Raw genomic sequence first — 25112 nt, 5'->3', positions numbered from 1 at the left:
TGTACGTAATACATACATGGCCTTTTAGCGTCGTATTCCATCTTTGCTCACGTATTGGTGGCCATGACAGTGTAGGTCAGGTCAGGTCTCATTATAGGACAGGATGGGGAAAGCCTAATGGTGAACCTATAAATGTTTAGCCACACTTTATCCACATTTATGTTGAAAACATGAACTAATAACGCTTCGACGGTCTCTTCATCTTGTTCATTCCAAAAATAGCAAACGTCATTATGTTTAACTTCCGTTTAAGGTTTTCCGAGCAAGAGCGCTCTCTTAGAAAACTTGTGTAGATTGTATTTCACATTTTCTATCATTCAATTTCCCGTTTACATATCATTCTGATTTTTGCAACGATTGAATTTCTCCAAAAATGAAAATTGAAGGAAGCACGTGGAATTGTCATTCGCTCATCTGTGAGGGTTTTCTTCGTTTCGGCTCAAAAGAATGATTCGTTCCTTGTAAAGGTAATAGTACGTTCGTGCGGCCTTGCTATGTGCTTTGGATAAATTATTTTCTTCATGTAAGACTTTAAATCGGTTTAAATTACTTTTAAGCGTTCCACAATTATTATACAGATAAACAACTTACTATTTAGTATTTATTTTACTATTGTCATTGGAGGGGATGATGGGGTGAAGTTTTAAAATTCTTCCTGCGCTACACATAACGTTTCAATTTGGAGCAGATCATCTTGTAATTTTGGATTTTCCGTGCACTTCGTAGCTGCATGTAGTTGTGGTGAAGGAACCCTCGAGTCTGAATTTGTACGCACAATAGTCGATATAGTGCATCTTGCAGGCTATACATACATACAGTGTGTCGATCAGGCTATACAGTGCACCGGTCAGGCTATACAGTGCGCCGGTCAGGCTATACAGTGCGCCGGTCAGGCTATACAGTGCGCCGGTCGGGCTATGCAGTGCGCCGGTCAGGCTATACAGTGCGCCGGTCAGGTTATAATTATATAGTGCGCCGGTCAGGTTATACAGTGTGACGGTAAGGCTATACAGTGCGCTGGTCAGGGTATACAGTGTGCCGGCCAAGCTATACAGTGTGTCGATCAGGCTATGCAGTGTGCCAGTTAAGCTATACAGTGTGCCGGCCAAGCTATACAGTGTGTCGATCAGGCTATGCAGTGTGCCAGTTAAGCTATACAGTGTGTCGATCAGGCTATACAGTGTACCAATCGGGTTATACAGTGCACCGGTCAGATTATACAGTGCGCCAGCCAAGCTATACATTGTGCGGGTCTGGATATACAGTGTGCCGGTCGGGCTATACAGTGTGCCGGTCGGGCTACACAGTGCACCGGTCTGGCTGTACAGTGTGCCTGCCGGGCTATACAGTGCGCTGGTCGGGGTATACAGTGTGCAGGTCAGGATATACAGTGTGCCAGTCAGGTTATGCAGTGCAACCGGTCAAAGCTATCCAGTTCATTGGTCACGCTATACAGTGCACCAATCAGTCTATACAGTTTGCCGGTCAGGCTATACAGTGCACCGGCCAAGCCATACAGGGCTCCGGTCGGGCTATACAGTTCGCCGGTCTGGTTATACAGTGCGTCGGTCAGGCTGTACAGTGCGCCGGTCAGGTTATACAGACTATAGTGCACCAGTCAGGGTATACAGTGTGCCGGCCAAGGTATACAGTGTGTCGATCAGGCTATGCAGTGTGCCGGTCAAGCTATACAGTGTGTCGATCAGGCTATACAGTTTACCAATCAGGTTATACAGTGCACCCGTCAGATTATACAGTGCGCCGGTCGGGTTATACAGTGCACCGGTCAAGCTATACAGTGTGCGGGTCAGGCTATACAGTGTGCTGGTCGGGGTATACAGTGTGCAGGTCAGGATATACAGTGCGCCGGTCAAGCTAGGCAGTGTGCCGGTCAGGTTATACAGTGCCCCCGGTCAAAGCTATACAGTGCATTGGTCAGGGTATACAGTGCACCAATCAGGCTATCCAGTTTGCCGGTCAGGCTATACAGTACACCGGCCAAGCCATACAGTGCGCCGGTCAGGCTATACAGTGTGCCGGTGTGGTTGTACAGTGTGCCTGTCAGGTTGTACAGTGCGCTGGTCGGGGTATACAATGTGCAGGTCAGGATATACAGTGCGCCGGTCAAGCTAGGCAGTGTGCCGGTCAGGTTATACAGTGCCCCCGGTCAAAGCTATACAGTGCATTGGTCAGGGTATACAGTGCACCAATCAGGCTATCCAGTTTGCCTGTCAGGCTATACAGTACACCGGCCAAGCCATACAGTGCGCCGGTCAGGCTATACAGTGTGCCGGTCAGGCTATTGTTACGGATTCGGCCCTTCCGTGGTTGTGGTTTTCATACACTTGTAACATTGCTGGTTATGTATTATTATTCTTATCGGGGTTGGAAGGAAACGGCGATTATTGTTGTTTAAGGGAAGGGTTATTGTGGTTAAAAGGTTGAAAGCGCTCATGGTAAAAATGAGACAGGAAATCAGATCGTGACCCGGAAGAGGAGGAGAGAGGAGGAAGAAGAGGCATGAGGAGATCGTGAAAAGACGCGTCTTGAAGCTCCGTTGCGAGCGTGGTCAAGCGAACGTCGCGAGTGAACTTTGAGTCCGTGAAAAGAATCTCGTGCGATTGGTGTTATCGCGGGAGTAGTGAAAAGCCTGCGAAATCAGGTACAGGCGTGAGGTTCCGGAGAATCCTCGCCTAGAGGCTTGGCTCGAACAAGAGCCGGCCGCCATTTTGGACCCTCGCGCGTCGTTCACTGGACAAGGTTTTTGCTGCGTCCGCTGGACCCTCCGGTGGTCTGCCGGGGCTGAGTGTGCACTAAAGCGGCGTCTGAAGATTGCACTGCGGTTCGCTGATTGAACGGTGCCTGTGCACGTCTGGATCGCGGCTTTGGGAGTTCCCTTTCCACTGCCCGTTTTCTGTGGGTGTGGATCACGTGACAGTCCACGCCTTGCCTACACCTCTTTACTTGCCATCGCCCCTTCGCCGCATCTCCGCTGAGTTATAGAGACATTGAGGGGTTTCTGTTCCATTCACTGGGAGTGCCGTGAGTTATGTGACTTAGGGGGGAGGGGGGGTACCATCCTAAGAGATATTGATTGTCCGGATTTGCTATCATTATTGGTAATGTTATTCCTGTGTGATTTTTAATATATTATTGGTTTGTTTACAACCATTGGAGTGGTTTCCTTATTGATTTCGACACGGAATAACATATTTTTCTGCGGTGGCTCCTCCCGGGGTTCGGAGGTATACCGAGACCAGGAGGTCGGGGAGGAACACGTAACACTATACAGTGCGCCGGTCAGGCTATACAGTGTGCCGGTCAGGCTATACTGTGCGCCGGTCAGGCTATACAGTGCGCCGGTCAGGGTATACAGTGTGCCATTTAAATTGTACAGTGTGTCGCTCAGGCTATGCAGTGTGCCGTTCAAGCTATACAGTGTGGCGATCAGGCTATGCAGTGTGCCGGTCAAGCTATACAGTGTGTCGATCAGGTTATACAGTGCACCGGTCAGGCTATACAGTGCACTGGTCAGGTTATACAGTGTGCTGGTCAAGTTATACAGTTCGTGGGTCAGGCTATACAGTGTGCAGGTCTGGTTGTGCAGTGCGCCGGTCGGAATATACATTGCGCTGGTCGGGTTATACAGTGCGCCGGTCAGGCTATACAGTGCGGCGGTCAAGCAAGACTGTGCCGGTCAGGTTATACAGTGCACCGGTCAGACGTTTTATCACTGTACGAAAAGTATAAAAATGGTTTGAGGGTTTAAATAAGGTAAGAAAAGTATCCCAAATCTTAAATGGCAAAATCTCGGCCATTGTTTGATAATTTAAAATATCCGGCCGGAAGAAGATTTAAGGAACATAAAGTAGGACATCTGGGAAAAACCGGACATATGGTAACGCTACCCATCATCGCTTACTACACAAGCTTGACCACAATGGTGTGCAATGAAACATACTTCATTTCATTTAGTTATTCTTTCAAGGCAGAAAACAACAGGTGATCCTTGAAGTCTCTCAGATAAGGTATCTGTGTTATCTGGCATATCTTAAGCTAATGTCTTTGGGCCCCTGATCTTTCTCTGCTTCATTAATGACTTCACTGATTGTGTATCCAAGGACTCCAACGTTTGTCTTTTTGCTGATGACTGCCTTGTATATAGCCCATTGTTAACTCCATTGATGATGCTATATGCAGTATCTTTGTAGGTGGTAACGCCAGTCATATATGTCGGGTTGGAGCTATCTCATGACCTTTCTTGGAATAAGCATGCAGATTCCATCACAAAGAAAGGCCTTAACTCCTTGGGCTTTCTTCAATGCGATCTAAGAAGCTGTTGACGTCACATAAAGGAGTTGTGCTACAAAGCATTAGTAAAACCTATTTTTTAGTTTGCCAGCTGGGCATGGGGCCCATATACACATCGAAACCTAGACAAGGTGGAGTCGGTGCAAGGACGAGCAGCTAGATGTGTGACGAACAACTACATTCAGTCGCATGAGTGTGTGTCTACCATGGTCAAACAACGACATGGGCAGATTCTTGAACATCGCCGTGCAGTCTCAAAAATCACAATGCTGTACTGCATCCATGATAACAACCTGGTGTGTATCCCGTCAGATTGCCTACAGCAACAAGAGACAACAATCAACACTTTGTCATCCCCTGAGCAAGAACCAACACCTTGAGATAATTTTTCCTGGACACCATCTGTGCATTCCTCAGGCTATGTTGACACTTACTAGTACTAGTGAAGAGAAGTTTAAGACCGGTGCAAGTCAGTGTTGGCCAAGGTGTGCATAGTCCAGCAAGGTGACCAAATGTCTGTCTTGCTTGAATTCATGTAAACCCTCAGTGTGAAAATACTTCTTGGAGGTCTCTGCACTTTCTGGGAAGAAGAAGAAGAAGTTCATTTTGATCGATAAGCAGAGAACTGACACCAAAAATCATTCGGTGTTCTCCTGTGTGGTTGATGCCGTTTTGGGGTTACCCAGAAAGGAACAGCAGTATGCAGTGGAAGCTACATTTAGTCCAAGACTACAAATGACTACAATAGTCGAAGAATTTACCTTTTTACCTTTGTTTGCATGTGTATGTGAATGTCCCCTTAACTATTAGTTATTTCCACTTTGCCATTTAAACTGTTCTTGGCATGTCTGTGAATGCTGTGGAAGAGTATGTTGAGGACCAGGGAGAAGTTCGTAAGATAGTTCCCCCTAGATGAGATTGAGTAATTTTGATTTTAACTATTGCGGTAACTATGTCACAATGCTAATCAAATGAGCATTATTTGGAGAAAGTGAAACAAAAGTCAAATTTCAATGAGTTTTTTTTTACTCTCGTGTGCTTGAAAAGCACAACTTGCTGACATTTTTGCCTCACCTCTTTGTACGATTACAATTACACCGTTGCGTAGCGAATGCAATTTCAATGGGTTTTCCAATACTCGTAACATCTGGTTGGACAGCAATGCTTTATCTATGACTAACGGGTACCTGATATTGCCCGATGTTGTGCTAATCCTTTTGCCATTTTGAAGGAATCGAATTTTTATTATTTTTTTGTGGGTGGGGAGGGGGGGCGGGGACCAAAAACACTTCCCTATACACTCACTAAGAAATGGGGTTGGGGATCATTTAACATTACTTTTCACAGAGCTTCAAAGGCTTAAGCACTATAGAGTGATTAAAAAAAAATCCAATGCTTAAATTTTTTTTTTTTTTTGGCCTAAAACACTCCTCAGCACTCACTGATGAACCTCTAAAAGTTTGATGAATAACTGTTTGGCCATCTCTGAGGAAAATGGTGACACACACACATACACAGCTGAGTCAATCAGACAAGTGTAGGTTCTGCAAGGTAGAAACAGAAAGTACAAACCACCTCCTATCAGGATGTAAAAAACTCATGTCATAGCAGCTATACACCCAAAGGCACAACAAAGTATGTCGAGTAATCCGCTGCCACATCTGCAAAAGTGTCAATATCCCAGTTCCAGATAACTCGTGGAAACATGAACCAAAAGCAATCACTGAAAACAAGAAAGTAATGCTCAAGTACGACCTAATGGTCCCATCAAGCGTGAGCATAGAAAACAAAGCATTGCGACCGGATAATGTACTGAGGTACAAAAAGGAAAAGAAGGCTTTGCTAATTGAGGTGTCAGTACTCAGCGATTTTGGCCTAAATAATGCACAAATCAAGAAAAGTCAGAAAACTTCACAATGGCCTTTCCAAACTGCATATGGAAGCAACATCAGCACAACTGTTCGTCGGGAGCTGGATGAAATGGGTTTCCATGGCCGAGCAGCCGCACACAAGCCTAAGATCACCATGGGCAATGCCAAGTGTTGGCTGGAGTGGAGTAAAGCTTGCCACAATTGGACTCTGGAGCAGTAGAAACGCGTTCGTTGGAGTGATAAATCACGCTTCACCATCTGGAGGTCCGACGAGCAGGTCTGGGGTTGGCGGATGCCAGGAGAACGCCACCTGGCCGAATGCATAGTAGTCCGTGGGCTGAGTAGGGTTTACATGCACCTCCCCCCCCCCCCCCCCACAACTTAACTTCCCGGGTATGTCCATGTACCCCCACCCTAGGGGTTAGGAAAAACCATGTTAACAGAAAAAAAACTCTTTCCCAAGGTACCTCCCACGCATATTTTGATGTTACCCCCCCTGTGTCAGTGATTTCCGAAAATTATGGGTAGGCGAAATTCAAATGGCCATAACTTTTTACCTCGTCATCCTATGGTTGCATATGACCCCTCAAAATATTTGTCCTGGGACACTCTTTACAATTATATGTGTTATATGCAAATGAGGTCACTAATGAGGTCACCAGAGGTCAAACTATGAGGGAATGAGTTTTTTTTCTGTTAACATGGTTTTTCCTAACCCCTAGGGTGGGGGGTACATGGACATACCCGGTAAGTTAAGTTGTGGGGGGGGGGGGGGGGGGGTGCATGTAAACCCTACTCAGCCCACGGACTATAGTGCCAACTGTAAAATTTGGTGTAGGAGGAATAATGGTCTGGGGCTGTTTTTCTTGATTTGGGCTAGGCCTCTTAGTTCCAGTGAAGGGAAATCTTGGGTGTTGGGAAATCGAGGATCGGGTGTAGGTATTTCCTGCAAGGACGAACACTATTGGGAGTTATTTCGAAACCAGCAAATTCCACTATATCTTTGCCAAACACAAACTTGTAAGGGTTCAGGGTGATTCCATTCTGTCCACAGGTGTCAAGCCACTGAACAGCCTGGAAGAAACTGTCTGCCAGCGAGTCAGACCAGAGCAAGACGTCATCAACGCATTTGGTCTTATTGGGGATGTCAGACACGATCTCGTCATAACGTCTTGTAGTGCTGTTAGCTAGATTCAAAATCCCGTCTCGGAACCGTCTCGATCAATTTTCAATTTTCATAAAAAAAAAAAAAGAAAAAAAAAAAGGAACATTAATAAATAAATAATAAGGCTTCAAAAATAATGGAATTTCATTACAATATATAAACAACAATGAAAAAATTCATTTCTGATGTTGAGTACTTAAATTCCGACTTAGCTTCCATTTACCGGGATGAAATAAAATACACCGCCTACATGCAGATGATCGGCCACCGACGGGACCGGGTTATCTCATTACAGTTTGTATTGTCGTGTAATTTCTTGCTCGGAATGTCAGAGGGAGAAAATGTTTCTGCCCAGGCATATTCGAGTCCCGGTTGGAGTTTCATTATCATTTTGTGAGTTGTGATCGCCAAGGGGCTCGCTCCCCCCCCCCCCTCCCCCCTCCCCTCCCCCGCCGGGTACTTCTGCTAGTAAATTATAAAGCAGGCGGTGTAGTGATCACCCCCCCTCCCCCCTCCTCCTTATTTTGACTCTGTGACTAAAGTAAACGTAATCAACTTATCAGGCCTAAAGTGGAGATAAGATAACCAAAATACTTTCACATTCAAACCGTCAAACCAAACCCCGAGGGATTCTTACAATTTATAGATTTAGCGTTGCAATTAAACATAAACGTTCATCAAAAACTCATTTCATAAAACTACATAATGTATTGTACTTGTATTAATACATTGTGTGTAGAATAATCCGTTATAAACGTGTTTTTAATCTAAATAAACATCGTCCCTCCAATCACGGGGCTCGAGCGAGTCCCTCGATATTAATGTGCAAAAGACCATAGCAACCACATTCCGTAACTCGTCTCCAAGGACGGACACGTGACCGCAGCGTAAGGCGGGGCGAGGCGGAGTGATACAGCGGAAGGATTCAACTGTTTAAATAAAGTCGTGATGAGGCGGATTTTCATTGGGACCTTCATCCTGATTTCGTTACCTGCGCCACCAAAGGTAGATGGAGGTTATGTTTTCACTCCTGTCTGTTTGTCCGTTTGTTTGTGAACACAATATCTCAAAAAGTTGTGGACGGATTCGGACGAAATTTTGTGGAGATGCAGCGTGTGTGACAAGGATGACATGATTAGATGTTGGTGAAGATCCGGATTCGGAATTCGGATTCGTTTGCAGTGCATTGTTTGTTGACAAGGGGAAAATCCTGGAACAGTGAGTTTACTTTATCTATCATCGTTTGTGTCAGTTCAGCTGCACTTGCGAAAAATGATGCTTGTGCAGAAGCAGAGTAATGAAAGCAAGGCTCAATAAATGCCTCTATTATGGAAAATATCTGCAAGAAGTTGGAATTTTAACCGGGATTTTTTTACCGAGAAATTGCGTCAATCAATTTATCTCGGGACCGTCCCGAGACCGTCTCGAAAGCCGAAACCACCGGGATTTCGTCCCGGTCTCGGCTCGGTTGACAGCCCTAACGTCTTGTATATCCATCGCCAGATGCAATATACCCTTGGGGGGGCAGTTTTATAGCGGTATCTACCCCAGGGTGTGATGAAGGTGGTCAGGTGCCAGTCTTCTTTGCAGATGGGCACGCTGTGGTAACCGTTCCACGCATCAAAGACCGTCTTTTTCTTACTGTTCGGAACCGATCTAGCCTGATGAAAGGGTGATGGCGTGTGATGTGTTTCCCGTGTAGCATGGGCGTTGAGGGCCTGGAAATCAACGGTGCGGCGTGGCTGGCCATTCTTCTTTGCACAGACAACCATTCTATGGCACCAGGTGATGGGTTCGCCAATGGGGACTGGTTCAAGCACACCCAACTGTACATCGTGGTCTATCCCAACTTTGACCACATCCCGCCAGTGTAGTGGGACTGGTACCGGTGTGTGGTGTGCCACTGGTTCAGCATTAGGATCCACCATCAGTTTCATGGGCGGGCCATCCATTAGAGGCAATGTTTGATGCTCACAAGTGTTAAATGTGCTTGACTTATAGTATTCAAGGAGATACTGTTGTAGCTTCATGCGATTAGCATCAGTTGCGGGGAACGGCAGCTTTGTCGGGGGTGGTGGGGGTTGACGACGCTGAGGGCAACGGCACGCTGTAGTGGGGTCTTCCTGTAAGACTGCTGTTGCGTCCGGCTGCTGTGCTGTCAGGTCTACACCAATCTTGGGGAAGCTATCCGGGATGATGTCAAGGGCGACACAGGCTTCTCTGCTGAGGAAGAGCTTGTCAGAGCTTTCTGTGACATAGGTCATTTGCCTAGTTTCAACAGCCTGACCCCGTTTGTCTTTGCCCGACAAGCGGAGTACAGTGGCCCCAAGGATATTGATGCCTCCATTGTTAGCAGTGCACATTCTCATGGTTACTGGGATGAGGTCAGATTTGTGCAAACCAAGGCGGTGGATGACCTTTATACCAGCAAGGCAACTCTGGCACCCTGTGTCTGCCATCGCGGGGACATGGCAAGTCATGGTCTGGGTGGAAAGGTCAAAGCCAAGGGCCGCGTAGTCTTCTCGCATGATTTTTACAGTCACACTAACAAATGGTTGAGGTTTTGAACCCTTCCTGATCCATGTATTAGAGAGTTTGTCATAAACATGGTGGTCAAGGGTGATGGAACGCTCACTGCGTGATCGACCCGAATTAATAACATTATCAAACTCATTACATTCATGCCCAGATATGTTAGGAGTTTCATTTGACTGTTGTTCTGATACGTCGACAGTACATAAAGTATCAAACACAGCATTTTCACTGTTATTAGAAGAGGCACTCATGCGTTTGGGTTTGTTCCTACTGCGACATACACTCTCCATGTGATTATCGCGATTGCAATGCCCACATCTGTGACAATATGCCGCGCATTCTGTTTTGCGAACGTGGGCTGGGGCGCTCTTCCCGTGTCCCTTTTTGCCACAGTAGGAGCATAGGTCGTTTCTGTCCTTGATGGTTACTTGCTTGGCCTTTTGATATGTGCTGCTAGCTGCTTCCACTGAGTGTGTGTCCAGTAGTGTAGATGCTGAACGTTTGCCAGATTCTTTGGCGTCAATGAATTGGAAAACGTCCTCCAGGATCATGTCCTGGTTCTTGTCACCAAGGAGGTCAAGCTGGATTTCAGGGTCAGCAATTCCTCGTGTAAGAACATCACGCACGATCGCTTCTGTGTAGTTAACTTCAGCATCACAACTAGGGCATTTGATTAGGAATTTGCATATTCCCACTTGACCACGTAGGCGGGCCCCAAAGCTGCGCACTGTCTCATCACGGTCTTGACGCAAATTATGTAGTACTACTCTGGCAACCATAGTGTTCTCTCTGTGAACAGCAAGTTTTTTAATGGCTGCCATTACCACCTCGATGGGTTTGTTTGAAAGGCTACCACCTGTCGATCTTGTTAGATCCTTGCGCAGAGGTTCGTAACAGCACTCTAGTAACTGCACTACTTTATCGCGGCCAATGATTTTGGTTGCATCGACGTATTCAGACCATAATGACTCGAAGTAAGCCCACTGCGGAGACAATTGTGGGCCTTTTGACTTTTTCAACCATGGCGGCATGTCCAGGGGCGTGTATGGCACTGTGGGCAGTGATGAGTGCGGCCACGATAGCAGGATCGAGGTCTTCAGTGGTGTAGTCACATCCGGCGATTGGGCATCCCACAGCAGGCATCGTGGCTTTGGTCAACTTGCACCGTGTTCATAAATAAGACCAGTTCTCTTTGTTAATCCAGTTGGCGGTTTATTGCAACTTCAACAATGAAGACGGTCTGAAAGACATAAGAACAAACATAATGATCAGTAATGATTAATAATCCTCTATTAACGCTACAGCATACAATGACATTCTAGACGATTGTGTGCTTCCAAGTTTGTGGCAACAGTTTGGGGAAGGCCCTTTCCTGTTTCAGCATGACACTGCCCCCGTGCACAAAGCGAAGTCCATACAAAAATGGTTTGTCGAGATCGGTGTGGAAGACCTTGACTGGCCTGCACAGAGCCCTGACCTCAACCCCATCGAACACCTTTGGGATGAATTGGAACGCCGACTGCGAGCTAGGCCTAATCACCCAACATCAGTGCCCAACCTCACTAATGCTCTTGTGGCTGAATGGAAGCAAATCTATTTAACAGCAATGTTCCAACATCTCGTGGAAAGCCTTCCCAGAAGAGCGGAGGCTGTTATAGCAGCAAAGGGGGGGGGGGGGGGGGGGACCAACTCCATATTAATGCCCATGATTTTGGAATGAGGTGTTCGACGAGCACATACTGGTGTGATGTTCGGCTGTCCACATACTTTTGGCCATGTAGTATATATTACCTATTGCTATATATTTTGTCAATTGAACTTGTACTATTAACTATTACTGTGGGTCTACTAAAGTTAGCAATCCATTTTCGGTTTTGTATCATTAAGATGTCCACAAAGGGCTAATGCAGTAAGTTTGTAAAGTCATATTAAACAAATGAAAAATGCTAAATGTTTATCCACAGGTAGAGCCCATCATGTTAAATATATGTTGTCCACAGGTAGGGCCCAGCATGTTAAATATATGTTGTCCACTGGTAGCACCCAGCATGTTAAATATATGTTGTCCACAGGTAGAGCCCAGCATGTTAAATATATGTTGTCCACAGGTAGGGCCCATCATGTTAAATATATGTTGTCCACTGGTAGGGCCCAGCATGTTAAATATTGGGCCCAGCATGTTAAATATATGTTGTCCACTGGTAGGGCCCAGCATGTTAAATATATGTTGTCCACAGGTAGGGCCCAGCATGTTAAATGTACATAGGTATTGGTCAGCATGTTAAATGTACATTTTATACAGGTGGGCCCAGCATGTTAAATGGATATTTTCCACACATAGGGTCCAGCATGTTAAATGTATGTTGTCCACAGTTAAGTCATCGCATGTTAAATGTATATGGTCCACAGGTAGGGCCCAGAATGTTAAATGTACAGTGTCCACAGGTAGGGCCCAGCATGTTGTATGTATGTTGTCCACAGTTAGGTCCTCGCATGTTAAATATATATGGTCCACAGGTAGGGCGCTGTGTAGCGGTTACCGCTGGATGCACACAATCGCCTTGCACCGGCCAGAACACGGCCAGACGCGCCTCTCCCGGGCATGCCCGGACTCACTGTTCCCGGGCACGCCCGAACCTCCTGGGCACGCCCGGTCTCGTCTTTCCCGGGCATGCCCGCTCTCGCCTTTCCAGGGCTCGCCCAGAGCGTCCGGGCATGCCCGCTCTCGCCTTTCCAGGGCTCGCCCAGAGCGTCCGGGCATGCCCGCTCTCGCCTTTCCAGTGCTCGTCCAGAGCGCCCGGGCACGCCCAGATTGACTTGCCAGGCCGCAGCCAAACACGCCCGGGCAGATCCAGACTCGCCTTTCCAAGGCTCGCCCTTGACACCCGGGCATGCCCGGTATAGCTTTTGCCGGGCAAACTTCCCGACATAAATGTGTATATATATTGCTGCCCGATAAACGGGCTTTTCAGAGTACCCGAGTTTGATACGTGCAATAAAGCAACTCGGACGAATTTCCGTCTTTGGTCGCGTCAATCCTTTCGACTCGCGTTGGAGCAAAGCTCCTTCATTGGTGACCTACCGACATGGACACGGCAGTGAGTCTTAAACTGCCTACCTTCTGGGAGGCTCACGCGGCTGTTTGGTTCGCCCAGGCGGACTCCCAGTTCGTCCTGCGAGGCATCACCTCGGACGACACCCGCTTCCACCATGTTGTGGCGGCGCTCGGTTCCGCCACCGCGGCCCGCGCCTTGAGCCTCCTCAAGGACCCGCCGGCTGCTGACAAATACGACGCGCTGAAGACACTCCTCCTCGACGCTTTCGCCCTCTCACCGGCAGCACGCGCACGGCGCCTGCTCGCTCTGCCCGAGCTCGGCGACACGCGCCCGTCCGAGCGCATGGACTATATGCTCTCGTTGCTCGGTGAGCACTCTCCGGATTTTCTGTTCCGCGAGCTGTTCCTTCGCCAGTTGCCTCACCCGGTACGCCTCGCCCTGGCTGGCACGTTGATCACGGATTCCCGCGCCCTCGCCAGGGAAGCCGATAAGATCTCCTCAGCGGGCCAGCACATCGGCGCGGTTACCTGGAGCCCGCCGCCGTCCGAGGCGACGCCCGAGCGCCCTGCGCGGTTGGAGGCCGAACTACCGGTGCAACTGGCGGCCGCCACGCCGCACCGCCCGCTTCCGACACGACGGCCGGGGCCTCCACCTGACCGGGCGTGGTGTTATTACCATGCCAGGTTCGGACACAAGGCTCGGACCTGCCGGCCCCCGTGCACTTTCGGCAGGTCGGGAAACGGCCAGGCCGGCGTTCATTACCAGCCATGAGCGCCGGCCACTCGGGCAACTTGCTTTTCATCAAGGACAAAGCGTCAGGGCGGCGTTTCCTGTGTGACACCGGCGCCCAACTGAGCGTCATACCCGCCTCCGAGCAGGACAGGCGGGACGCCGTTTGCGGCCCCTCTTTGGTCGCTGCTAATGGCTCGGACATACGCACTTTCGGCCCACGCGTCGTCACCCTCTGCTTCGGCAGCCAGCGTTTTCAATGGACTTTTGTTACCGCCAGCGTCCCCGTGGCTTTGCTGGGCGCCGACTTCCTCTGCGCGCACGGGCTGCTGGTTGACGTCAAACGACGTCGCCTTGTCCACGACGAGACCTTCAGCTCCCTGGCGTGCACAATGAGCAGCTCCGCGCCGACCGAACTGGCGTGCGCCCTCCCGGCAGCGAACGAGTTCGCTCGCCTGCTCGTGGAATTCCCGGCCCTCACGCGGCCGACGTTTTCGGCCGTCGCGGTGCGGCACGGGATCGAGCACCACATACCCACTACGGGCCCGCCGGTCTACGCCAGGGCCCGCCGCCTCGACCCGGCCAAGCTCGCCGTGGCGAAGGCCGAGTTCGACGCGTTGGAGCACCTCGGCATCGTGCGGCGCTCCGACAGCGCGTGGGCCTCGCCACTGCACATCGTGCCGAAGCCGGGGGGTGGATGGCGCCTGTGTGGCGACTACCGCCGTCTCAACGACGCTACCGCCCCGGACAGGTACCCGATCCCGCATATTCAGGACTTTTCCGCCCGTTTGACGGGACGGGTCATCTTTTCGAAAATTGACCTGATACGGGGCTACCACCAGGTACCTGTCCGGGCGGCCGACGTCCCGAAGACGGCCGTCATCACGCCGTTCGGCCTGTTCGAATTTTTGCGGATGCCGTTTGGCCTCAAGAACGCGGCCCAGACGTTCCAGCGCTTGATGGACGGCGTGCTGCGCGACCTGCCGTTTCTTTTCGTCTATCTGGACGACATCCTCGTCGCCAGCACGTCCCGCGCCGAGCACCTCCTCCACCTCCGAACACTGTTCGGTCGCCTCAGCGAGCACGGCTTAATTGTCAACCCGGTCAAATGCCACTTCGGCGCGACGACCGTTGACTTTTTGGGCCACCGCATCACCAAGACCGGGGCCGTGCCGCTGCCGACCAAGGTCGAGGCCATCACCACGTTCCCGCGTCCCCGTTCCATCAAGGCCCTCCAAGAGTTCCTCGGCATGGTGAATTTTTATCACCGATTCGTGCCCCGCGCTGCTCAGCTCATGCGGCCCCTTTACGAGGCCCTCCGGGGCAAGCCGGCCAAGCATGACATTGTTTGGTCCGTGGCCATGGACGCGGCCTTCGCTAGCGCCAAACGGGCCCTCGCCGACGCAACGCTGCTGGCTCACCCGGTGCTCAACGCGCCCATCGCCCTCACTACGGACGCCTCCAACTACGCGGTGGGCGCCGTCCATGAGCAATGGGTGGACGGGGTTTGGCAGCCACTCGCTTTTTTCAGCCGGCAACTCCGGCCGAACGAGTTAAACTACAGCACGTTCGACCGCGAGCTGCTCGGGCTATTCCTGGCCGTTCGCCATTTCCGACACCTCCTGGAGGGCCGCCCGTTCACGGCTTTCGTCGACCACAAGCCGTTGGTCTACGCAATGGCTAAGGTCACGGAGCCGTGGTCGGCCCGCCAGCAGCGCCACCTCTCCGCCGTGTCGGAGTTCACCACGGACATCCAGCACGTCGCCGGCAAAGACAACGCCGTGGCCGACTGCCTTTCATGGGCCAGCGCGAACGCGGTCCACCTCTGCGTGGACTTCGCGCTCATGGCGGCCGACCAGACCACCGACGCCTCGGTGCAGGCACTCCGCGCGGCGGACACGGGCCTCCGCCTGGCCGACATCCCCTTCGCGGGCACCGTCCTGCTCTGCGACGTCTCCCAGGGCAGGGCCAGCCTCGCCCCATCGTGCCCGTTTCCTGGCAGCGCCGCATCTTCACCTCTATCCACGGCCTTTCTCACCCGGGCCGGAAAGCTTCTCAGAAGCTGGTGTCGGCGCGTTTCGTCTGGCACGGCCTTCGACGAAACATCCGCGACTGGGCCAACGCCTGCACGGCCTGCCAGCGGGCCAAGGTCCACCGCCACACCCAGGCCCCGCTGGCACCTTTCGCCGTGCCTGAACGGCGTTTCGACCACGTCCACGTGGACCTGGTGGGTCCCCTTCCCCCATCGCGGGGGTTCACCCACCTGCTCACCATGGTGGACAGGACCACCAGGTGGCCGGAGGCCGTGGCCCTCACCTCCACCACCACCGCCGACGTGGCGCAGGCGTTCATCGCCACCTGGGTCGCCCGTTTCGGCGCACCGGCGGACATCTCTTCGGACCGCGGTCCACAGTTCACCTCCAAGCTGTGGGGCGCGGTCGCCCGCAACCTGGGGGTCAAGCTCCACCATACCACGGCCTACCACCCCCAAGCCAATGGGTTGTGCGAGCGTTTTCACCGCTCCATGAAGGCCACGCTCATGGCCGGCCTTCAGGACGGCGGTTGGGCCGACCGGCTGCCGTGGGTCCTTTGGGGCCTCCGCACGGCCCCCAAGGAGGACCTCCAGGCGTCCACGGCCGAGCTCATCTACGGCCAGCCGCTACACGTCCCGGGCGAGTTCGTGCCCGACGCTACCAGTCCCTGGTCCGCAGCTCGCCAGCGCTCGGACCTCCAGGAGGCCGCCCGGCGGTTTGCCCCCGTGCCAACGTCCCGCCACGGTGGCCCCCAGTCCTACGTCCCCCCAGCGCTTCGCACAGCGGAGTACGTTTTTGTGCGTCATGATGCACACCGGGGGCCACTCCGGCCGCCGTACGACGGGCCCCTCCGGGTCCTGCGACGGGACGACAAGTCTTTCGTCGTCGACGTCGGCGGCAGGTCGGACCGGATTTTGGTGGACCGCCTCAAGCCGGCGCACGTGGACGTCGTCCAACCACCACGGCTGGCCCTTCCTCCGCGGCGAGGCCGCCCCCCATCCACGGTTCCCCCCGCTCGACCACCCACCACCACATCGGACCCCCCCCCCCCCACGACCCTCCAGGGGTCGCTTCGGCCGGGTCATCAGGACCCCCCTTAAATTGACCCTGCCGGTGCAAGTCGATTCTGGGGGGGCACGTGTAGCGGTTGCCACTGAGCATACACCGCCTTACACCTGCCGAAGAAGCAACCAGGGAGGGATCACTGTACCGGGCTCGCCCAGGCCGCCCGGGCACGCCCAGTCTCGCCTTTCCCGGGCATGCCCAGACTCGCCTTTCCCGGGCTCGCCCAGGCCGCCCGGGCAAGCCCGGTCTCGCCTTTCCCGGGCATGTCCAGACTCGCCTTTCCCGGGCTCGCCCAGGCCGCCCGGGCACGCCCGGTCTCGCCTTTGCCGGGCATGTCCAGACTCGCCTTTCCCGGGCTCGCCCAGGCCGCCCGGGCACGCCCAGTCTCGCCTTTCCCGGGCAAACGCTCCGGCATGACGTGTTTGATTGCATATATATATTGCTGCCCGATAAACGGGCTTTTCAGAGTACCTGAGTTTTGGTTTTGCTCAATAAAGAAACTCGGACGAATTCCCGTCTTTTGTCGCGTCAATCCTTTCGACTCGCGTAGGAGCACAGCTCCTTCAATGGTGTATTACTTACATGGTTCAGATTCATTTAATGATAATAATTATTCAAACCATGTATTAAAAGTATCCGAATCGCTTTCAAGAGATACAGTTTGCAGGTAATCTTGTTTTCTGACCTACTAAATAGCAAATGTGTGTATTCGCCCTTTCTGCACAAATCATTAACATTGGGATTGAGACGAGACAAAAAGCACTGTGTGACGTCATGACTCGCTTCCTTCCACCTTGTCCACCAACAACCTCGTCCCCTCACCTCTATTTATTGTATCTCTATGGCAGTATTTTACAATCTTTAACATCCACCAACTAATGCTAGCACAATGAACAGCCGGCTTGAGATCCAGCCGAAGGAGGACACATTCCGACCCGACCATTTTTAGTCGAATGTACAATCGAACTGAGGCTAGGCAGGTGAAAGGTAAGTGTGTTACCTCGCAGCAGCACCGTGTACCGAGGCTAAACAATGTCACTCATTGCAAGAAACAAGTCCGTTTATTCTGAGGCACCTCCCCCTTCCCCCCAACGAGCTATCATGATCCGTGATCATGAACTGTGGTAATGTGTGTCCAGGATGTGGACAATGGTCTGGGAAGTGACTGATCCCACGGGAACAACCTCAAGCCACTTGGAATGTAAATCATATGCGACCACCATGTGGCGTTGATGGTGAGGGACACCCCAAATTTCTCAACAAACGTCCTGTTGCAGGTGTTCCCAGGGGTGAGACGGTCAGGGAACTCGCTGCAATGGAAGCGATAAGGGGTGTCCAGCCTTGCCGCTGATTAAACAAGCTGCACAATCCTTTACCGATGTCTCAATGTCATGGTCAATGTCGGGCAACCACACCAGGTTACAGCAGCGTTGTTCGACCTTGAGCACGCCCAAGTGAGCTTCGTGAGCCAAATTTAACACCTGTAGATGCAGCATACGTGGCACCACTGTGCGGTGTCCTCGTGCCACACAAAAATAACTCCACCAGGATAGTTCGTCTTTGACCCTGGAAAACGGTTTCAGTTTGTCCACCACTCGGGTCGGCCAACCCTCTATAATGTAGGCACGCAAGGTGTAGAGAAGAGAGTCCTCCTTATATGCCTGCTGGAGCTTCGGAAGAGGCACCACATTGTGGAGGGGTCCATGCAACAGTTGGATTAGATCATGCTCTGTGTTTTCTGATTCAAAACTGGTGTGAGCAGCCATACCTGATCTGGATTGGTGGTCTGCAACGGTATTGTGACGCCCGGGGGTGAACTGAAGCTATAAATTGTACCTGCTGGAATTGGTCCAACCACCTGTACAATCGGAGTGGCTTGTGTCAAGCAAACTCTAAGTCCCCCAGACTTTTTTTTCTTTGCTATAACAAGGTTGGACATTCAGGGGGTGCATTTATGGGCTCTTTAATGGAGGTTCAAACCAGCAGGAGGTTCCATTCCATGGCTACCTGATCCCACAAGGCAAGTGGAATACGGCGTAGTGGAGGAATGATCGGAGCCACAGTTGGATTTTCTTTGGGTTGATGAACGAATGCAGAGAAGGTGCCCAATCCATCATAGAGTGCATGCCGTCGTTTCTGCCAGGGTGAGGAGACTTGCAATATGGCTGTGCCACAATAGTCCATCAAGGTAAACCCAAGGCAGGTGACCGAATCGAAGCCCAGTAAAGTAGCATCGGTTTTTGTCATGTAGAATGTAAACGTCGCAAGAGACCGGGTACCATAACGCACCGACACCTGCAATGTACCCATCACATCAATTCTGGCATGTCAGTAACCAGTGAGGGTGGTAGAGGAGCATTGCAGGGTCAAGTCAGAAAAACACCATGTATGTTTCAAAATTCAGGAAAGACACCTTGGCACCAGTGCCTACGAGCAGAGGTATGCACATGTCATTGAGAAAGACAATACACATTTTAAAATTTGATGAGGTTGACAGCACAGTATGGATTTTTGGCCAGAGCGGTGTCGGAGGTCTGTGGTTGAGTGGTTGGTTGTAGTGGGGCGGAGCGATACCACCTGGCAGAGTGGTTAAATTTTTGCACAATTTCTGATCATTGACCCGAGACACGGCAATTAGTAGCCCTGGTCTCGTGCCAGGTGGACCCACAGTTTCTGCCCTATTGACTCCGGGCAGGGCAATTAGTAGCCCTGGACTCGTGCCAGGTGGACCCACAGTTTCTGCCCTGTTGACCCCAGGCAGGGCAATTAGTAGCCCTGGACTCCTGCCAGGTGGACCCACAATTTCTGCCCTGTTGACCCCGGCAGGTCAATTAGTAGGCCTGGACTCGTGCCAGGCGGACCCATAGTTTCTGCCCTATTGACCCCAGACAGGGCAATTAGTAGCCCTGGACTCCTGCCAGGTGGACCCACAATTTCTGCCCTGTTGACCCCGGCAGGGCAATTAGTAGCCCTGGACTCGTGCCAGGTGGACCCACAATTTCTGTAATGCAGTGTAGAACATGTGTGTCGGGTGCTGCTGCGTAGGTTGCACTGTGAGCTTCATACCATTTGGGGTAAGAGTTTGCCGAATTCCCTGAATCGAGTAATCTATACCTGTAACAGGTGAGAGTGTTCCGGTAAGTTTTTTGTGCACTGTGGTAAGCTGCTTCTACTTGACTGGTTGTCTTTATGGCTCGAGTCAAGGTTACCTCGTCAGATTCGAGTAAAACTAAAACTGCAAAGTAAAGGTCTGTCCCTCACTTTGTTTTTGTACTTGTACCTGTACACTGCATCAGGTGATCTCTAATGATGTCGTCGTGCAGTGGAAGTGATAATTCTCTCAATGTAGACACCGATTGGACAATTGACTGACCGGGGGCCGCTGGTCTCGTTTTCGGAATATGAACCGCCGAATGAGGGGCGCTCTGAGCGGGTCCAAAACGTGAAGCAATCATGGCGGTGGCTTCAGGCCAGGTGGGTGCAGGGCCCAGTCTCAAGAGAACGCGTTAACCCTCCGTGCTCAGGTCGTGTACGAGCAAAGCACGTCTCCGTGAATCGGCCGCGTCTTGCACTCATTGCGATCAGGTAGGTGTGAAAGGACAACCACCTGGGTCACGGAACGGGCGGTTCGCCCAGTAAAGCCAAAAATGGTTCCGGTGAGGTAATCGAACATTCCGCCATCATCGTCGCCATTGTTATGTCGCTCGACAAACGCTAAACAATCCGATTGATCGCGCGAAGTCCGTTTATCTTGGAGCACGTAACCGTGAACACCCCCCAACCCCGTCAAGATGGCAGCACCTCTTCCACTTCACATCATGTCGGATCCCAGGAATCCCTCAACATCCGCAATTCAACAACAACATAATCTGTAATAATACAGCACATGGGGATATTCCATGAAGCTTGGTGTGACGGGAGCACGGAACTCGAACAAGGTAACCATCCTTACCTTCATAATCAGGCTGAAAAGGTAGTTGCGAACCCTTTCTTCAAAGGTCAATGGCTGCGGCTCGGGGGCAAAGAACTTGTCGTAGACGAAATAGATCGACGCAAGAACGTCGCCCAACGGGACCGCCATAAAACGGGTCGCCGTTGTCAGGAAATAACCAGGAGAACACGAGGAAACAAGACGACGCCCGCCGGCCACGAAACTCCAGGAGTTATGGATTGTGACATCACAAACGCGATAAACGTCGACACAAACAAGCTCGTCGTTCATGAAATGTGACGTCACAAAACCAATCAACACCCCACATTCACAAACTCGTTTGCACAGATTGCATGGACTCGTGAGGTACCCGTGCTGCGTGTTGCGTGGATTTTTTGGGGATTTAAAAATAATAATAATAATTGAAAAAAAAAAAATCGCTCAATAGGGCCTCAGCCTTTTAAAATTAATGACACATTCGTACAATTACACTATCGCATAAATAAATACAAAACAATCCCCAGACATTTGAACACAAATAAATCAAAATTCCGGAAGTGTACGAAGTTAGTAGTCGGCATCACACTTAATAGTCCTTGAGCCAGACCAAAAGTAATGCTCCGGCGGGGGGAGTAATTCTCATTATGATTTTCCATTAGACCAATGTCTCAAGTGTCAGAAAAGGTGTGATGGACATCTGAGAACGGTAGCTTAGTGCCCAGATGAACGCCATCTTTGAAACCACCCAGCTCGAAAATGCCCATTTGGTGGGGTACATTGTTGCACGTGTATCTGGACTTCTATACTAGCTATCGATGTGCGGTTGACGACTAAATATACGTCCGATGTGTACCGTCTAAATAAAAAATAATATGAAGCATTTTGTTTTAGATTAATTATTATAAAAATCAATTATCGAAAAAAAATCATATATTTTTCACTATTTTATTATTAGACTTGTACTTTTTTTAGTGAAACAACACTGGTATGATTTTCCAAATTATGCATTGTGCTACACCGTTTATCTGTCTATAAAAATAACTCAAAAACTAAAACATATCATCCACCACGAGTTTACAACAAATAAATGTAAAGAGGCATAAAATGCATTAAAGAGGCATTTCTGTGTGATTAATGTTCGCTCTTTCACGAGCCTCGATCTTGTATACAAAAAAAAAAAAAAAAAAAAAAAAAAAAATAATGACAGGCCGCCGCTGGCATTATCTATTCTGACGATAACGCAAGTTAGGAATGTCGTACGGAGAGGATTTTAACACCATACGATATCTAATAAGCAGGCGGAAATTGTTACATAGGAAATCTGCACTTTGGTGGCCATCTTGGATTTCAAAATGGCCGCCAATTATATTAATTATTCATTACTAGAGTTTGGAAAGACGTATGGAGCTGATTTTAACACCATACGATGTATATTCCTAATAAGCAAGCCGCGGAGGTATCATTGAACATGTCATGTTTTAGTCAAATAACACCGGTATGATCTTCCAAATTATACATTTTGCTAAACCGTTTATCTGTCTATAAAGATTTTCAGGCAATTTGGCCTGCATTATAATAGAGAACAACATATGCTATACAATATACAGTGCACACAAAGTTAATCATCAGAGTCGCCATCAGAGTCATTGGCATCCTGAGCCATGATAGCATCATCCTGCACCATGTTGGAGCATCCCTGCAGCTTACACACAACAGTGCACTTCAACCCATTCAGTATGCAGGAGCAATCTGACGGTCGACACGTCCTTCTGCATGTGCATGAGATGAGATTCAAGACGACATCTGGAGCTGGTAGACCCGCCATCCATCGGATTGTGAGCGAACCGCCATCATCGAGTTCCCAACCATGTCCTGCTGATGGTGTTGGGACGTCTGGTAGGTTTTCAAGGCTGCGTCGCCAGATAGCCGCCTGATAGTTGGCCCTAAGCGTATGCTGCATCAAGGAGTCTTCACAAGGCGGCAATTGTCCAGATTCGATCTGGCCCTTCTTTGCACAGAACATGTGATAACGGAGCGAATTAACACCGACGATCTTCGTGTTCTTGGCGTACAGCTGACACGTGAAGGCCTGAATGCTATTGAAGACGTCTGTTGGTACATTCCACGAAGATCCCAGATCTGTGAATGCTTGAAGATACAGCTCATTCGCTTGCACAAGCTTCAAAGCCTTTATCTTTCCTTGGCTAGCCAGAGCACTCACAGTGTCACACCCGCTCCATGCATGAAGCCCTGGCAATGCACTGCAAACTCCAGACCCCAATACCGCAGCCAACTTTCCAACGTCGATCATTCTGACTCGAACCTTTGTTCCTCGTCTGATGAAGAGCTGACTATCGATGGTTCTGCTGAGATGAAGACTGATGATCAGAACGTCGGTGTCATCTGCCACTAAGATGATCGTCTTGTAGTGGGTAGCGGCGTGCTTTGCGTGGAGAAACATACGCGTGTCTGCTTCCTCGTGGCTACATTCGAGTGCTTGCACCAACTTCCACCTATCGCGGGTCAGTACCACACATTTTTCACCACAGGTGACATACAGTGTTCTGTTGCCTAGCTTTTCGCGATTTGTTTCATGTTTCCACGACTCCGCCAGAAACACAACCAGTTTCTCCTTTGTCTGGCTGCAAGCAAGGAGACGCCGCCAGTTCATGATTTTGTGTGCGGGTCTGATCTCGCTGAAACTGATGCCTTCATTTGAACCGTGGTTCACACGCTCAGCTGCTTTGATGGATTCTTCTGTGTATGTGTCAAAGACAACATCGATGCGCTCACTGCCTTGACCAGCGTGAAGCGCTGCAGCAAGGATGCGGTCAGATAGTTCTTCGAACGTGTCGTTCTCGCCATGCATCTTTTGTATGAGAGCCATCGCATCAATTATTGTTGCACTTCGCTTGTCAACGCTCTCGGCTGGTTCCACAAGACCTTCCATGTGTTTCGCAAGTGCAGCTTTGTTCGTTTTTTTCATTGACCCATCAACGTTTGCCAAAGACCATGGTAACGGCCCTAGTGGGTGACAAAGGACAAGTTGCATGTCGAGGTTCCGTGTCTTGGCGATGAGTATCATGGTGGCAAACAGTTGTCTGTCAGCTCTCAGGACGATCTCCTTGTTTGTGCCCTTCACAACTTTCTGCTTGATCTTACCAAAGGTCTTCAAGTTTAGCTTGTTCAATGTGTCATGAAAGCCTGTTCCCTCTTCAAGACGTTTCTGGAAGCTTTGATACGCCGCTTCCCCCTTTTGCAGGGTGTTGAGTAGGTCATTAGAAACGTCCTCCCTCGCAGCCGCTCCGGTAGATATACTGAGAAGACATGACGGATCATCGGCGAATGGATTGGTCCAGTCATTTTCCAGTAGATCACAGATAGCTGTGACGCCAGACTCATCACGTTTGATGCGAGAAGTAGACAAGTCAGGGTGCTTGGCGTGAGATGTGTCGCTGCCATTCACAAGGATAGTTTCTCGTAGTTGCCTCAGTGCAGTAGCCCGATTTTCTGCAGTTAGATAGTATCGTGACACAGCCCCTTGTCGAAGACTAAAACCTCGTGTTCCTCCAGCTGTTTGCGTATCTTTGTTTACTGTATCTTCTGTTGTCTGATCAACAGCGATTCTGGCAAATGGATTCCCTGGTCTAAGCTGTACGGAGAAGTAGCCTTGATTGAAATGCCTGTACAACTCGGGGCATGTTTCGTGGAGTTGCGTCATCTGTGCATAGTACACTGGTAGATATCTAGCATAGTTCACCTTGTTCATTGCGAAACACCAAGGGATCACTCTTCTGACACAAGCCAAGTGAAGCATCCAGTCGCCTTCTCTATCCGCACGAATCAACCCCAGCAGGGTCTCTACCATATCAATATACATCATCCAGAAGCGAGCCAGGTCTCCATGTTTGGTTCGCAGAAAATGTAGGTATTTCGCGAACATGTCAAAGCTCTGTACACATGAATCATCATCGAGAGCAGCAGCGAGAGTCTCGTGGCAAACATCCTCCTTGATGCTGCGAATTTTGAGGTCAGTGCTTCGAATCTGGGGTTCCTTGTCAGGATGATTGCTTTCTATCCACACCTGGAAGCCCTTCCAAATGATGCGCATTAGTGCCTCGTACATCAACTTGTGGAGTCGCACAGCACGGTTGTATTGCTTGCCTTCCAGAACCCTGTTGATGGAACCTTCAGCGATTACTCCTGACTCAACAGCTACATCCCGAAGGCCTGCATCTCCAAACATTTTCCCAATGCTCGACATGAAGTTACAGATGGTATGGAAGTTCCCCATCATGAGCACGATTCTTCCATATCGATCGACATCTTTCCATGCTATTTCGGTCGCCTTAGCAAATAGTGCCTGGTCTAGCACCACCGGTATACGCTCAAGCTGAAGTGATGACATGATGTTCA

General features: G+C 50.3%; 1 long non-coding RNA gene across 1 annotated transcript in view; it reads left to right on the top strand.

Annotated features, from left to right (window-relative positions):
* The first annotated feature begins 268 nt into the window (after window positions 1-268).
* Window positions 269-25112, top strand: part of LOC137433756 (uncharacterized) — a 160891-nt gene continuing 136047 nt past the window's right edge. Inside the window, exon 1 of the long non-coding RNA XR_013624823.1 lies at window positions 269-467. This is a non-coding gene — a long non-coding RNA (uncharacterized LOC137433756). The remainder of the gene's footprint in view (window positions 468-25112) is intronic.

Source organism: Myxine glutinosa, chromosome 10, assembly GCF_964187855.1.
Source record: "Myxine glutinosa chromosome 10, kmMyxGlut1.1, whole genome shotgun sequence".
NCBI lineage: Eukaryota > Metazoa > Chordata > Myxini > Myxiniformes > Myxinidae > Myxine > Myxine glutinosa.
The sequence above is the reverse complement of the archived record's forward strand: the minus strand, read 5'-3'. Positions and strand labels throughout refer to the sequence as shown.